Raw genomic sequence first — 18,558 nt, forward strand, 5'->3', positions numbered from 1 at the left:
GTTCAAAGATTTTTGATATTTTCGTTGCTTTACAAGCATTGCGAAATTATACATATTAGAAATGTGTGCTTTCATTTTATTTCTTATCTATTCCACCAGTCTGAGGCATAGCAACACGTGGCCGGGTACAGCTAGTTATAATAATAAATAAAGATGATTTAAAAAAAGTAACAGTTAACTCTGCCACCAGTGTAGCAGTGTTTAGTTATAAATGAACTAGTAAAATATTTTTTTCTATTACATTTTGCTTTTAACGAGTGTTTACTCAGCTCGGTAAACGAGATGGGCAGAAAAACTTTTCCTAATATTTCTCAACACGCAAACAGTCCATCGACTCTTCTGACTAAATGCCGTATTTTGTATTACGTGTGTCGACCATGACACTTTACACACATTTTGTTAACCCGTATGTACAGAAACTAATAACCTTGATCTTACAATTTGTTTTTTAGCAAACTTTATCGATTTAAATTAAATTAATTCAACGTTAAAGGTATTTTAATTTGATATGAAGCATGTATCATTCTTCCCTTTTTATGTGAAGGAAGATGGAAGTCCAGCATCCCAGGGCTTACGACCTGGCATTTAGTTGGCTTGAGCGATAACTTTATACATTTGTGTTTGCACACAGGTTTACATACATGCTCAAACACCCGTCCTAACAGTTTTATTTATTAAAAAAAAACAACAACAAAACTCATTCATTCGTTCGAACCCTTATCCGCACCCCAATGGTGCATAGGGAACTGCGTCATATAAACGCAGTGTTATCTTGATCGTTAACACACGAAGGAAAGGTGATCAGCCCTCCGCTTCAGGTACCAGTCCTACCCTGGACTGGTACCGAATACTAAGTACTGGTATTGAATAAATATTAGAGTGAAAAAATCACTTCTATTTATTTGACCCCCCCTGGGAATCGAACCCGGGACCTCCAGTACGGCAACCGAGCGTGCTGACCATAACACTACGGAGGCAGACAAAAGCTCAAGTACTTTTTAATACATACAAAAATCCTTAACACAAAGGTGATGGGAGTTTTCCACAGTAGCAACAAATTTAAAAAAGCTATAACAATATATTCATAAAACAACAGTTATTTGCGTATAAAACACCATTTTTCAAGAATCGGTTGAAAAGCATTCAGATCTATATTCATTTTTTCAAAAACCATGATTTTGGATTTCTCATCATTCATCAACAAATCACTTTCCTTGCACACATTATACACCTTTGGCACCAGCTTCTACAGATCTTCTTTACTATCGGCAAGAAGAACATCATCATCAGATATTCAAATGATCGGCGTATGAGAAGATATATGAATGTGGAAAAAGCGAAGATTGTGTGCAAAGACAGGTCGGCTGTCCAAATTTAAAACACAGTAAGGGACATTTTTTTGTAGTACGTTTTTTTGCATTTATGGACTAAGTAGACTCTACTTAGTCCAAAAATGCAAAAAAAACGTACTACAAAAAAAATGTCCTTTACTGTGTTTTAAATTTGGACAGCCGAGGTGATGTAGGGTTCTATTCTCGCTTACCCCTGCGGAGAAGCGCGTGATTAGTTAGTAAGGTTGTAAAGCATACGCCGCACTAATAACAGTTATTTAAAAATAATACAAAAAAAGTAATCGTATTAAATTGGTTACAATTTTACCTACACTTGACGATTTCGTGAATTTTTACGTATGGTATTTGCAATTATGTAAGTCTGACGCCGGCAATGGTGGAAAAAACTATAATGCCACTCGAACGAATGGGGTTGATCGAATATCTCAATTATTTTTTAACGAATCAATCTGTCGCGCGTAGGCTTATGTTGCAATATTACATTGCAAATATTTTTTTCATTCAAACCCTTATCCGCACCCCGATGGTGCATAGGGCACTGCGTCATATAAACGCAGTGTTATCTTGATCATTAACATGAAAGAAAGGTGATCAGTCCAGGGTAATATTGAATAAATATTAGAGTGAAAAAAATCACTTATATTTATTTGACCCTCCCTGGGAATCGAACCCCGGACCTCCAGTACGGTAGCCGAGCGTGCTGACCATTACACTACGGAGGCGGACATTGCAAATATACTCTAAGATAACATGAAACAGATCATCCAAATACGATCGGCCTCTGGAAATTTAGGTATCGGTTCACGGCCGTCTATAATCATGGCCACTGAACGTCAGGTGATGTAAAGTCATGCCATATTATTCGGGCAGTAGTGTGAAGTCATTATTTATTACTATTGCGTTCAATAAAAAAAAACTGTTTGGTCAACTATTGCGGAATACCATTACCGCTTGTTTGCATGTTGGTACATGAATCGGTCCTCACATTGTATGAATGGTGATCGCGTTGCTCCTAGCATTGTTAAATAAGAATATTGTATCCCATTCTTATTCTCGATATTCCTTTATACAATTTGCATTAACCTAACACTAAAGCACAATTGGGTAAGGTCCTCTTCTGTGTAACTAAATAACTATCACGCTGTTTCCCCGGAGGGGTAGACATAAGGAATAGAACGCCACACCAATCTGTCTTCCACATTCATACATCTCATACATACACGTCGATTATTCCGACTCCTGACCTGATAACTTTTAAGTATTTGAAATTAGATTTATATTATCCACTGACACTTCGTGATGGAATTGCATTTTTAATTTATTATTAGATTAAAACCAATATTTTTAGCTTTTCCACTTTTTTATTTGACCAGCGACCGGGTTTCGTCGTTACCGACATCATCAGACTGGTGATGTCTGATGATGTCACCAGTCTGATGATGTCGGTAACGACGAAACCCGGTCGCTGGTCAAATAAAAAAGTGGAAAAGCTAAAAATATTGGTTTTAATCTAATAATAAAGTATTTGAAATTCTTGATCATTCTTAATTTACCTCGATCTTCCTCTGCTTGTATTATTACCAAACGCATTCGCCTCTTCCACCTTTATACATCTCAAACTTATACGCTGATTATTCCGACTCCTGACCTGATCACTTTCAAGTATTTGAAATATTTGATCATGCCAAATGCCAAGTTTTTCTCGATCTTCCTCTTGCTTCTATTGCCAAATGCATTCGTCTCATAAATTTGTTTAGCTGTCCTTTCTTCACTCATTCGATTCACATGCCTAAACCATCTCAACAATCACACCTTTCTTAATTTTACCGATAATGCTTATCTAAATCTTTCATTCTCTCCTTATATCAGCATCTTATAACTTCTTAGTCGATTCCTCATATCTATTGATCGTAAACTTTACGACATATTCTTGAGACTATCTTCCTAGATCGCATCTTTGTGCTGTCCCATTTCAGACATTATTTGCCGTTATCAGCGAATAAGAAATCATTATTTCTCTCTTTCTCCAACCACAATAAGTTTCTCGAGCCAGTATTCTTTTTCCCCTGAACTTGGCAGAAATATCAATGAATTTGACTGAGGCATATAGGTTAGTGTATATTCCTAGTCTTTGGCTGTTAAAAAATTAAATCGTTGTGCGTTGCTTTGTCTGAATTATCACGATACTCAGCATCCAGCACTACGTCTCAAAGGATTGATAAGAAATAGATAAGGTGCCAATATCTGCATCCTAACAACTAAGAGAACAATTCGCATTTCTCTTTATTACAAGAAATTGTTCTATCATTATTAATAAGAAATATTAGATTATAGCTTAGATTTCTTTATAGCGTTAGTATGGTTAAAGCATTAAAATTATTAACATAAAATACAAATTGATGGTGATCATGTAAATTGACAAGTAGAAAAAAAAACTAACTAATAATCACGCCGCTTTTCCGCAGGGGTAGGCAGAGAGAATAGAACACCACACCACTCTGTCTTTGCAAACATTCTTCGCCTCTTCCACGTTCATGTACCTCCTCATACATACCCGCCGATTGTTTGACAAGTAGAACGGTTATTAATTCGACTCATACTGTTCGCAGTTCTGTTATATTGTTGTATTGCTTTTCATTGTTGTATTCAATAACTCTCATACACATGTGTTGAGGTCCTCGCCAAAAAGTTACATTTCCAATATTGCACAAAAAATTCTTTAAATGCAAATCTGTTCTGTTTACTGTATTCTGTCGAAATTTTAATTGAAGTTGCGACAAAACGTGACCAATCCTGTTTTAAATCGCACCAAAACGTAACAATTTTTTAAGCTAGAATTCCTGATTACTTAAAATCATTTATAATGGAAATGTAACGTTTTGGTGAGGAGCTTCACATATCCCTCACTCCTTTAAAGAACGTCATAAATCAAAAATCGTCATTTTTCAGTTGTGCATGTTTTCGGAATGCCCAGAAAATGTACTATATCCCAGCAAAAGAGGCATATTTTTAACAAAATATTTACCCGCTACAGGACAGAAAATGTTGTTTTTGCATTTTGAAGAAAAGGTATTGTTTAATTTTTTTATAAATATACAAAATATTTTTCGGGTTTTTTTTTAAAAGTTCTAATGCACAGTAAAAAGTTCAACAAGTGTCTTGATATTTATTTTTAACACTTTGTGTTATATTTTTAAACTTTAAAAACGTTCTCCTGAAAAATCAAGTTTTTTTATTTATGACGTTCTTGAAAGGAGTGAGCGATATGTTTTATAAATGGTTCTTACTTGGTATATATTTTGGAGATTGAAATATACATATTTCACAAGTTTGACACAATAAATTTATGAGCGTTGACCATCGTGACATACTTTCTTCGGCCGTGCCATTTTTGCATTTACTTACCTTATGACGCAATTCGCAAATAGCGTATTGGATAATTCACTTTCCGTCAATCCATTCTACTTTCACCCGGCGATAAAGATGATATTGTTATTGTACAATCTATTAACCTGGATTTATAGGCGCCATCAAATATTTTTTACGTGATTTTATTGATTATTCGATTATGAAGCGACATTTTTCCGACGAAAGTTTCGCCGTTGCGTCACTTGAATCAATCAAATAGGTTTCTATTTTTTCGTAATAATTTCAATAATGGTTTTTATAATTCAATATGTGGTCAAACGGATCTGCGATGTGAAATGATGGGGCTAGTAAACAAGGCTGCAGTGTCTTAGGATGCCTGAAAATTCAATATGGAATAACCCTGACATGAAGATCGGGAGCAAAATTAAAATATATAAAACTTGTGTGCGACCCATCATGACACGTGGGATCAAATGCAGAGTGGACACCGCAGTAACAAAAAACGCGCTAAGAGTGTCAGAAATGAAGACTCTATGGAGCATCTCGCAAGAGTCTACGAGATGGAATAAGGAACACCAGGATAAGAAAAATATGCCATATCCAAGACGTTGTTAAGTGGGGAACGAAGAAGACAATGGTATACGCATGTGAGGAGAATGGAACCATTAAGACTCCACAACATCGAACTTCACGGCCAACCCAAGGTAGACGACTTCCGGGCAGACCACTGAAGATATGGATTGTCAGTTGGGAATCAATATCGCTGGTGGCTTATCCCTCTTACAAATAGGCCACAAGTCCTACACCAAAAAGAAGAAAAAGAAGCAATTAAATATTGATTTTTATATTTGAGTTTCCATATTTTAAATCTTAAAGCTCCGTGTATCATAGACAGTTCAGATATCATACGAGGCAGTCCTGTAACTGACTGACAAACCGGAGGAATCCAAAGATTTTCTGCTCCATACTATAATCCAACGGAAGATGTAGAAAGGCGTAGGAGGATGCATGTCATGTCTGCAGAACATCAGAAAATGAAAGAGTCTCGGATTGGAACAGCTGTTCCATGCCGCTAGGGACGGGAACTAGTTAGTACAGGACTATATAGACTTCAACGTCTGGAAACGGATACGGAAACGAAGGAAGAAAAATCTTGAAGTAGATTGTTTGGATCGCCTTTATCAATAACACATCTATCGTTCCTGTTTCCTACACAGATTAAAATAAAACAAGTTTTCAAATAGAAGAAACAAAAATTCCCTGATTGATCTATAAACCTTGTATATTATAAAAACCAGGGTAAATAGTAAATGACCCACCAAAAAAAAAAAAAAATACCTAATCTATCAATTTTTAACTAAAAATCATCAATGTCGATTTGAAAAACTAGTTTTAAGACATCCGCGTCCGTAGTGTAATGGTAAGCACCTTTCTTAAGGTTCCGGGTTCGATTGCCAGAGGGGGGATATAATAAATAAAAGTGTTTTTTTTCACTCTAATATTTATTCAATACTTCCCTGGATTGGTACCTGAAGCGGAGGGCTGATCATTTTTCCTTCATGTGTTAATGATCAAGATAACACTGTGTTTATATGATGCAGTGCCCTATGCGCCATTGGGGTGCGGATAAGGGTTTGAAGAAGTTTTAAGACATAGAAGTTTGAAGTACAAAATAAATTAACGCCAATATTTTTTATTACAAATTTTAAAAAAAACAGCCCTCAGGTATATGTATTGATGTCTACAAAGAAGCAGTCAAAAATACTTTCTTCCTATTAAACTTTTATATTTTTTCAAGACAGTTTTCCTCAAATTGACATAAACGGTATTATTGATACAATATTGATATTCGTTTATAATAAACCACTAGATGTTACAAAAAAAATATAAAGATATTTCTGTTAATCTAAGCATATAATTCTTTATTATAAAGTTGCATTTTTACGTAGGTACAACTACAGGTACAAATATTTTAAAATAAAACTCTGATTAAAAAATAGCTACCAACAATTGTACTTTTGACACTACTGTTTTAAGCAATAAGTTTTTTCTGCGGAAAATATTTAAATATTTACCCATTGCTTGGAAATAAATTCAATAAATTCTGTCGTAATATAGATATAAGTATGAACGAGTATATATTGTAATGTAAGATTTGTTCGTAATTTTTGGCCTTTTTCTAGCAATTATGTCAATTTCAATTAATGTTTCGTCCATGCTCTTATAAAACAAAGCAAATTACTGAAGTTGAAAAATCACTTTAAGCATGATTAAGTACAACATTTTGAGTGTGTCCAAATACTTGTTCACAAATCTGGATTATCTCCAAGTATAGGAGTATTTTTCATATTATTTTTTGACATCTCATCAAAGAATACAAATGGGTAGAATTGGTGAATATTACACGTGTGTAAAGTGATCACTTAAACCAGCCTATGACGGTTGTCAGCCCCGTAAATATCCAGACGTCCATATTCTTCTTCATCTTTGATGAGATGTCAAAAAATAATATGATTAAGTATCTAAAATATGTTTTATTGTGATATTGCTAAGTATGTATAACATTAAGTAATATCGCTCACTCCTTTCAAGAACGTCATAAATCAAAAAACTTGATTTTTCAGGAGAACGTTTTTAAAGTTTAAAAATATAATACAATGTATTCAAAATAAAATCAAGCCACTTATTGAACTTTTTTACTGTGCAACCGATCTTTTTAGGTAAAACATGAAGGTTTTTTCTCCATTTGAAAAATATTTAGTAAATTTAAAAAAATAATTAAATAGTATCTTTTCTTCAAAATGCAAAAACAACACTTTCTGCCCTGTAGCGGGTAAATATAATGTATTAAAAATAAATATCAAGCCACTTATTGTAATAAAATGTATTAAAAATAAATATCAAGCCACTTATTGAACTTTTGTGCAACAGATCTTTTTAGGTAAATCCTGATGGTTTTTTCTCCATTTGAAAAATATTTAGCATATTAAAAAAAAAATAAAAATACATTTTCTTCAAAATGAAAAAACAACACTTTCTGCCCTGTAGCGGGTAAATATTAATTTTAAAATATGCCGCTTTTTCTGGGATATAGTACATTTTCTGGGCATTCCGAAAACACGCACAACTAAAAATTGGCGATTTTTGATTTATGACGTTCTTGAAAGGAGTGAGCGATATGTTTTATCATAATTTTGCGTTTTTATGAATAAAGAAGTTGATTAGTGCAGATTTTTCCTTAGTGAATCACTGCTCCGCAATTCTCGCTTATCTTAAGTAATGCGGCCATCTGATTCATACGCAATATTTGCAAAGCATTCCTCTCGTGAGTCAGATTGGCCGAGTACCATTCCTCATCCCCGTGACCACCAGATCTGATCAGAAAACCATTAGGTAGGTATGTTTTAATTCGTTTTAACAAGATATCGAATCACTGATACCGACACTTGTATTATAGTGTGAGGTGAAAACTGAAGAGTGTTATGTAGTAATGTTTCAATAAGTTGATATTATGAACCGTATATTAAAAAGTCCACCTTGTCCGCCTCCGTGGTGTAATAGTAACTGTCTTTAGCTACCGTGCTATAGGTCCCGGGTTCGATTCCCAGGGGGGGGGGGCTGAAAATAAATATTAGTAATTTACACTCAAATTCGGGTTCAATTCCCTGGAAGGAATGAAAATAAATATTAGTGATTTTCACCCGAATATTTATTTCATATTACCCTGGACTGGTCCCCGAAGCGCAAGAGTGATCACCTTGCCTTCGCGTAAGTAATGATCAAGATAACACTGCACCAATACGATGCAGTGCCCTATGCACCATTGGGTGCGCATATGGGTTAGAAGAAGAAGAAGAATATTAAAAAGTATTTTTACTGAAGATTGACTTAATAACGATGGACTAAATAACTAACTGTTGTACATTTTTTTCATTATTTTATATTTGTATTTTGTACAATTCCCCTGAACTGGGAACTACGCAAAGTTACTTTGTACAATATTTGTACCAGTAATCCAAACTATGAATTACATATGAGATACAAAAACGATGAAAATCGGGATTTAAAAAAACGTTACGACTATAGATAACTTTAATCACGGGCAACAAAGAGAGGCTGTAAATAATACGTAATTTACATTGTGTATGTAGACTTGCAGGAATAATTGCAGAATAATAAGAATAATAATTGCAGTTAAACTATATCTCCAACTTCAAAGTTTTCATATGTGTTACGCTCAAACATTGTTTATGTGTAAACTTTCTCCAATTCGCACCTCCTCGCCAACTAATATAATAATAATACGGACGTTAGATGTTACATTTGGCAAGTTATCCTTCGAGCGTTGCCAAATCTTTTATCTAAACATTAAATTTTACCATCGGATATAATTATTACTCTTACGTCATATCTTGTAAGTGATTCATATGTGACATTTGAGATATTACTTTATCAACCTCTTACCTATATATTACTTTATGTAAGGACAGTGGAATCCGTCTATTGCAGTGGTTTTTAACCCGGGTTCAATCGAACCCCAGGGATTCCTTGAGTCAGTCTCCCGGGTTCGGCGGAGGTCTCAACGTTTTGATGTAAACAAAAATGGTAACGTACCCTATTATTGCTAAGAAAGCTCTGGAGATTTTATACCGTTTGTTTTAACATATCTTTGCGAGCAATCCTTTAAGAGGATGATGTGTATAAAAACGAAGAATAGGAACAGACTTGCGAAAATGAAATGTGAGAGGAACTTTCCATGGTAAATTGCATTACTAAATGTAAAGCCGTTCATTTCTGAACTGGTCTCTGAAAGGCAACAGCAGAAGTCACTCTGATATGTAGTAAATATTTATTATTTTGAATGTGTTTTTATGTGAAAATCATGTTTTAATGGTCTTGTTCTTTGTTTTTAATGGTTTTGTTTATTTATGAAAAGACGTGTTTTGAAATCATATTTTATTTTTTTCAACTAAGGGTTCGGTGAACGCACATATGAAACTGGTAGGGTTTGGTACCTCCAACTCGGTTAAGAACCACTGGTCTATGTAGGCTCTGATTACAATAACCTGGTGAAAAAATGTAATATAATTATCTTTTGCAGATTTTATCCCGCCACTGAAATTTGTATGACTCATTAACAGGATTAAAAACGATAAAATCTTAAAACCTTTCTCATTTATCTCAATAAGAATCAGGATTATTTAAACGTCTCCATAAAATTTGCTCATTTGCACATTGTTTAATTGCTGTGACGATTATAGACAATGGAATAACGAGATACTATAGATCTTGAAAATAATGTATACATTTTCCTTCACGAGTAATAATATTAAATATTTGTTGCACCATTCTTAATAATTTGATTATTGTACCCTTAGATATTTCAAATACATTTTAAGGGTCTATTCTATAAAAGTGTATAGCAATTATTTTTAACAAGCATCCGTCTTATGCCCCTCGTCTTAGAACTGTTATTTTTGGCATAAAATTTTAGCGTTAGTGTCGCGTGTGCTCATTTGTAGAGAGTAAACCAATACTTTTCAAAACAATTTCTCGAAATTGATGATCCAACAAACATATCCTCTTTTACTTTCTATAACCCTGGCCAACACCCAGATAGGGTATAGGACGGCCGACTCGATCGTTCATTATATTACGAAGGCAAGGTGACCAGTCCCCGGGTCCCAATTTTTCAATCGGATACAGATGACTCATATGAAATATCTTATGAGGAAGGATATTACTGCTATGCGGAAAAGCGAATGGAGGTGAAATAGCAGGAAAAGAAAATTAGTAGCAAAAGCTAAGACACTCGTGATTGCTTGAGGAGCCTAGCGTCGTAAATTTTTAGCAATCAAACTAGCGTTTGTGTCTGTATTGGTACTATATTTAGACCAATTCTGATGGAGTTTGGTCTACGTCAAAATAATTTGACATACAATGACAAAAAATAAACTATTTGAAGACATCAGGTGAAGCCCAAATAAACTAAAAACAGTTTTTAATTATAAATGTGGCGTATATAAATATAGCTCTTCTGTCTCGGACTAAATAATACTAAATATTATAACATACATTTATAACTGCATTCATCAATTCGCTCATTTCTTTCAAGAACGTCATAAATCAAAAATCTTGATTTTTCAGGAGAACGTTTTTAAAATTTAAACTTATAGTACAATGTATTATAAATACGTATATATAAAAATAAATATTAAACCACTTATTGAACTTTTTACTGTGCAACAGATCTTTTTAGGTAAAACCTGAAGGTTTTTTCTCCATTTGAAAAATATTTAGAATATTTAACAAAAATTATTAAACAATAACTTTTCTTCAAAATGCAAAAACAACACTTTCTGCCTTGTAGCGGGTAAATAATAAGTTAAAAATATGCCGATTTTGCTGGGATATAGTACATTTTCTGGGCATTCCGAAAACATGCACAACTGAAAATTGACGAGTTTTGATTTATGACGTTCTTGAAAGGAGTGAGCGAAATGTGTTCTAAACGGTACGTTTATTGTAATAATCTCTTCTATTATTCAGTTTACTGTAATATCACGTAATCAGAATTCATTACCCAGGTAATTATGTTGCCTTTCTCCGCTTGTGCCAGAATACAATAACAAGACAAGTACAATAGATTTAGATACGAAATTCAGGTTTGGATGTTGAAAAGATATATGAGCATATTGAGTCTTAACAAAATATTTTTTAACAGAATTGTTGAATTAAAATCTAGTATTTTTGCCAATAAATTAATAACATAATTCCTTTGCGAATTGGTGCTAGAGGCGCATGATTAGAACTCCATGGACTGCCCGACGTTAAATGCTATATATACTCGTATAGGCTCTTCACACTGATACGAGGGGTTCTGGGACATTGAAATCACTGGGAAACTGTAAATTAAATCATTAATTAGATATTTTTGAAAATAATAAATATCTGCTTATTAAATTTTTAATATCAAACAAAGAAGTTGTTTTTATAAAACGGTAAAAATGCGTTTAAAAGTTTTACTTGGTAAATATCACTATTAAACCACTCTCTCTTAAATCTATTGTGACACTTATTCCGATGTATTCTGCGTTATTTTTAAATATTGTAAATAAATTTTAATACAAAATTAATGTTAATAAAAAAAGATGGTGTTTGAAATTAACGCGGAATGCATCGAAATACGAGCCACAATACATTTTAAGATATATTCGTATTTACCGAAAAAAACTTAAATTAAATATTGCAAAGTGACTGCTGAATCAATTAACTAAAAAAACAACCTGCCTTAAAACCTGCTAACTAATAACAGTTAATTAATGTAATGTAATAGTATAATGGAACCTATAGGTAATAATACTTGTAATTTGTAATTTAATCGCTGTCTAAAAAATAGTGCTAAATTAGCAAATAAGAAGCTCGAAAAAGGTAGACAAATAGGCAAATGGAGAGGTAAGATTTCAACTAAACAAACAATTTTTTCTCAATATCTGTTTTAGAAACTAAGAAACCCACTCAAATTTCTTTTAAACAAAGGAATCATCTATATGAAAACGTTAAAAGGATCTAATTTCACTTAAGTAAATTTTCCGAAAAAAACCTTCTTAACGAACGCGCATTAATCCGATTTCATCTAAAATGTTTATATATATATATATATATATATATATATATATATATATATATATATATATATATATATATATATATATATATATATATATATATATATATATATATATATATATATATATATATATATATATATATATATATATATATATATATATATATATATATATATATATAAATATATATTAATATATATAAATATATATATATATATATATATATATATATATATATATATATATATATATATATATATATATATATATATATATATATTTATATATTTTTTTAAAAGAGAAATATTTGTGTTTTTTTTTATTTACACAAATATTTCAATTTCATATTATTTCTGTGAGCCTAAGCGGCTCATTATTAGTAATAGGTATCAAATTGCGGTAGAGGGGTTCGAACCGAGAAACTCTGACTTAAGAGTCCGCGACACTGACCACGCGACCACAACCCGACATTTAAAATGTTTTGAATCCGAAATAATATTTATGAAAAAGCGTATTATTTTTATGTTATAAATGTCTGCCTCCGTGGTGTCATGGTTGGCGTTTTGGAGGTCCCGGGCTAGATTCTTAGGGAGGAGTGAAAATAAATATTAGTGATTTTCACTCGAATATTTATTTAATATTTCCCTGGACTAGTCCCTGAAGCGCAGTAGTGATCATGTAAGTAAATATTAGGATAACACTGCGTCAATACGATTCAGTGCCCTATGAACCATAGGTGCGGGTTAGAGAAGAAGAATAATTTTTGATATTTGTAAATACTATTTTTTATTTATCCTTTGTTATTTATCTTTGTTATTGTTTATTTATCACACAAAGTTAAAATTAATTTTACAAAGCTTAAATTTAATAACAATGACGTGAAAGTAACTTAACTAACTTCACGGTAGTTTGAAAATGTCATAACAAGGCGAAACAATCGTCACTTTTTTATGTGTTTTTAATATTACAAAACAATTTACACAGCAGGGATTATTGAAACAGGAATTTTATTGTTAACGTTTTTTCCTAGTCTAGCCACTATTTAATACATTAATTAAAATGGAGTTCTACAAATTAAAAGCCAAATCCACAAATAAAATATATGTGTTATAACTAAGGTTGGAATGTAATCATTCCAGAAAATAACATTGAAAGCAATATACAAAGTCGAAATTTCATATTTGTGAGTTATAGTTTTTCTATTAAGAAAGCACGATATGTACATATGTGTTACCAAGCATACATGTAACTCCTCGATCCTGCCTATTTTTCTGGTATTGCTTGTAGTCGGATACGTAAGCACCACAGCATATTTTCTTATCTGCACTCAGAAATTTCACGTTTGGTCATTTACACTTTAATTTGGAAATTTTGGAGCGAACTCTCTTCTTGAGTAGCTGAAACTCTTACGCTATCTTTTGCCGCACAATTTTCGCACACCCGCCGCTTTCACCAAAGAGATTCAGCCTTGCCAGCAATAAAGAAGGTACTTAATTTGCAAAGAGACCTTTTTCGCCATGACTACACAGAAAGGTACCTACGTAATAATGCACTGTTCGGCAACCATAAAATTTGTTCTGTCTGCGCCACTAAAAATTTTTCAAGTGGAGCCAACAGGCAATTCACGTGTTATGTAATTTTAATGCAAATGCATGTTACATTATTTAAGAGTATTATATATGTATTACTTTTTTTAAGTATCCGCATAATAAAGTATAAAGAAACAATTTATTTTTAAGTAATTACGTTTTTTAATTTAACATCAATCTCTTCAGAATGAAATATTATTACTATTTATGTAGACCTAAAAATGAAGAGAGAATAGGTAATAAAAAAATATACTTATAAAAAAATCACTCGGATCAAATTTGTAACATCGTTTTAAGACAACGCTTTTCAGTGAACGATCTCAAAATACAAATTTTCACACTGAGATATCTTTTGTGTTCTACTTTTCAATAATTCATTTGATATTTTTTGTGTTTGTTTTTGCATTTTAATATTGCTCGTATTTCATTTAGTAGTACGATCCTAATATTACTGCTCTCATCTACATACACGGCGTAATCTCGTAATGCACAAAAACTATATCAACTAACCTTAAAACCTTCACCTTCACCATTGAAATTTAATTCCCAATTAAGAGTTAGAAAATAAAATTCATCCGTCTCGGCAAAAGTTATTTAAATATTGTGTTTAATATCTATAATAATACGAGTACTTACTAAAATGTTGGTGTAAGCTGTCATTCGAAAGTCAGCCGATTTTATCTCGTCAATGTTAGATGTTATGATAGGATAAAATAATATTTTAATTTCTAGTAAACTAGGGTTGAAATTTATTTTTACATTATATCGCATCATAATAGTCATAACATATGCTCTAATAAAAAATGATCTAGCCATGCTTATTGTCACATATTACTTAATAGAAAAGCAAATACACCAGAAATAATTCAAGTATTGGATACATAAGTACGGACATAAATTATCATTTGAAATATCAACAATTACGAATCGTTAACAGTCGGCAGATTAAAAACACAAGTTCAGTTTTTAGCACATGGGTTCTGGGCGCCGGTAATTAGCTAGCGAAATTGATGATTTTTAAATGTATGATGGTAGGATATTTTTTCGTTACAAGGTCAAAGTATTTACAGCATTAGTGAATACTGCCATTATAACTACGAGAATTACAATATATTTATATTGTTTTTATTTTCAGATAATTCCTGCCCAAACGTAAGAGATTTGTCCAGTCCCATTGTTATGTAAGTGGCTTGTTAATTAATTTAAAATGTATGTAGATATTTATGTCAACCTGTAATCTTATTAGTTTAGTTATGAGGGTAAGTTGTTTTTATTACTTTTTTCAAAATATTTTTACGCCAACAGTATTTTGAAATAGCCATTAGTATTTTCAAAAAAATATTATCCCTAATCCTACTTTTTCAAAAAAAAAAATCTAGTTCTGCTAAAATTCTTAAAATAATGTATCTATTTTATAAAGGTGTAATTTTTGAAATGCAAAATTGATAAAATGAAATATTTTATATACACATATATATATATATATATATATATATATATATATATATATATATATATATATATATATATATATAATATATATATATATATATATATATATATATATATATATATATATATATAATATATATATATATATATATATATATATATATATATATATATATATATATATATATATATATATATATATATATATATATATATATATATATATATATATATATATATATATATATATATATATTTATATATATACATATTTATATATATACATATTTATATATATATATATATATATATATATATATATATATATATATATATATATATATATATATATTTATATATATATTATCATCGTTGATTATATCATTCATGATTGATCAAACGATTTTTTTTTTCAAATGTGATTGACTCCTGATTTTATAACCGCGCAAGCATTTCAGTTAGCGACGTGATCTGATCCAAAACTGACTACTCGATTTGGAGAATAAGGCAGTCCCTGTCATTTATATTAGAAGCACGTAGTGGCGGAAACACAAGCCATCATTTGATCACGACAAAGAAGGATTCTTTTCAAAAAGACAAGTACTTTATTAGTAGCACTGTGCACGAGATCGTACGCCAAAAAAATACGAATGAAAATGCTGCTTCTTATAATCCATATCCGCACTGTGATGTAAATCGTTTAATTCTCTTTTTTGAGCTTGAGAGCGAAAATAATTCGCAGAGTTGAATAAAGCTTCAATTCAAAAATTTTAAGTATGACTCGCCAATTTTAGTATGATAATTGAGTTATTTATTGTTTCGGCATTCACTTTATGGTAAGACAAGATTAAATTTTTTTAAACTATTTTTACCATTTGAGTATTATATTGTAACGACTAGTTTCAGAAGCCATAGATGCTTCCATCTACGGGTTTGAATATAAACTCTATAGTTTACGTAGATGGAAGCATTTGTAGCTTCCAAAACTAGACGTAGCAATATAATACTTATATGTTTAAAAAAAAACTTTTGTGTTATTTATGATTTGATCATGATTATGTACAAGTACGAAGACTATATGGATTTTTAATACAAACACCTGATTATTAGGTCAACCCTGATAGAAATGTCTGTAACGTTTCTTGTATGATGTTCGCAAATATTTCGTCTCAATGTTTTTTTCAGGTAAGTCCAGTGGGTTTGAACATATAGATCAAATTGTGGCAAAGTGGGGATGGAACCAAGAGTTTCTGGCTCGGAGTCCTCAATGCTAGCTACGTTACCACAACACAAATTTTTAGTTGTATTTGTTTCCTAATGATGTGCATAATATATCCAACTTTAGTTGATATGTTTTTATTTTCGAGATATCTCTTCTTGAGAATGCTTATTATTTCTTAAAAATTGAATGTACAAATACGTATATGTACTAATATAACTGACCTCTTTGATGTGGTTAATTTGTCAGTAAAAACTTCGACATGAATTAATCCTAAGAGGAAAAGGTCCAAAATTAGCGAACAAAAGTTTGAGCTCACTCAAAATATTTCACATCCCTTTGTTTTAATAAGCGAATGATCTCCTACGTAGGGGTTGATTCTGTATATCAACGTCGATTTAGTAAGTTTTGCGCGCTCCTATATTATTTATCTATGATCGCTTTGTACTCCTATATTCTCGGGAAACCAATTTTCTTTGAACGGCGATTTTTCTTCGCGAATATGCGAATTATTCACAAAAGCTCTGCGATATGGCTCTTTTTGCTCAACCCTGACTTCTGCTTCTGGTATAGTTTTGAAAATTTTAATAAATATTTGCAAACGATTTTGGACCTTAAGGACCTTTTGTTGTTTACCAGAGTTATCGAAAATTCTTATTTTCCATCCGTCACCTATACAGGTGCGTACGCATATTACATTTCAAATTATCCGCGAACGACACATGAGATGATAAATTGCTCGATTTGGCATACAAAAAGCATTCCCAAAAAATTATGTGTTTTTTTATCTTCTTATACTGAATTCAATTTTGAAACTTGTGCAATATCCAACGAAAATTATTTAAAAATGTTGATAATAAATTATAACAAGTGTCTCTTTTGTTTTATTTGTAGGTATTATAAAATTCTTCAGCATAATTTTAATGCAATAATTTGTTTGTGGTAATCTGATTTTTGTACATTTATTTGGATCTCATTTTACAAATGTGTAATACGTACTTAAAGTAATTAAAATTCTCAATTAAGATTAACATTTCACATTTTGAATTGAATGTTGCATGCATTCATTCACTCATTCACAAACTAAATGAAATTACATAGATTTTGATTAAAAGGAAATTAATGCTCTGTGGGTATAATCTTTGAAAAAAATATCATATTACAAATTCAATGTACTTTAATTTTTTTTACTCGATCTTATTTTCTTTATTTTATAATTTCAATACATGTAATGTTTTTTCTTTGTTTTTTCCAATGAGCGTCGTTTTTTAGTCACGCATACAATGTTTTGCTCCAATTAAGTGCATAAATAAATTCGGTCTGGCCTTGCGAGATGTGACTGCTGGATAAATAATGATAACAGCGTGCATTATCAGATTATCAGTTTGAGTAGTCATGCAATAGGCAGCCACGCACGTACGAATTTCGAAGCAAAAAAATGGAGTAAATGTCAGACAAATTTATACGAAAACTGTATGAGAACAATATGCTTGATAACATTTGTAGTTATTTTAAAATGGCTTGATTTTAATAAGAGTTTATGGTCATGTTAGAATCCCCTTTCTTTTTACTTTAAACCCTTATGCAAACCCAATGGAACATAGGCCACATAGTATCAATACAATGTTTCAATATCGTCAATTACACAAAGATTAGAGACCAGTCCTGTGCTTCAGGTACCAGCTTCAGGTGATATCATAAAATGAAAAATCATTGGTATTTACATGTATTTTGTATCAAACCCGGGACGTCCAGCACGATAGAAAAAACTCCAGCGTGTTAATCACTATACTACAGAGGCGAACTAAATATTCAACTAACTGAAATTTGAGCTGTTATAATTATCAAAATAAATTTTGACAAAGCGTGCGTTGAGAAAAATACATCACTTTTATTTTCCGATATGTAAATCTATTCTATAAACATTTAACGATTACTTTTAACAA

At 31.5% G+C, this 18,558-nt stretch overlaps 1 protein-coding gene across 1 annotated transcript in view; it reads left to right on the forward strand.

Annotated features, from left to right (window-relative positions):
* Positions 1 to 18,558, forward strand: part of LOC148301211 (uncharacterized) — a 188,214-nt gene that overhangs the window by 48,433 nt on the left and 121,223 nt on the right. Inside the window, exon 2 of the mRNA XM_088273541.1 lies at positions 15,077 to 15,122. The gene's annotated coding sequence lies outside the window, so the exon portion shown is untranslated. The remainder of the gene's footprint in view (positions 1 to 15,076; positions 15,123 to 18,558) is intronic.

This window comes from Brachycentrus maculatus, unplaced genomic scaffold, assembly GCF_059751285.1.
Source record: "Brachycentrus maculatus isolate JH-2025_06_01 unplaced genomic scaffold, ASM5975128v1 h1tg000589l, whole genome shotgun sequence".
In the NCBI taxonomy this organism is placed as follows: Eukaryota; Metazoa; Arthropoda; class Insecta; order Trichoptera; family Brachycentridae; genus Brachycentrus; species Brachycentrus maculatus.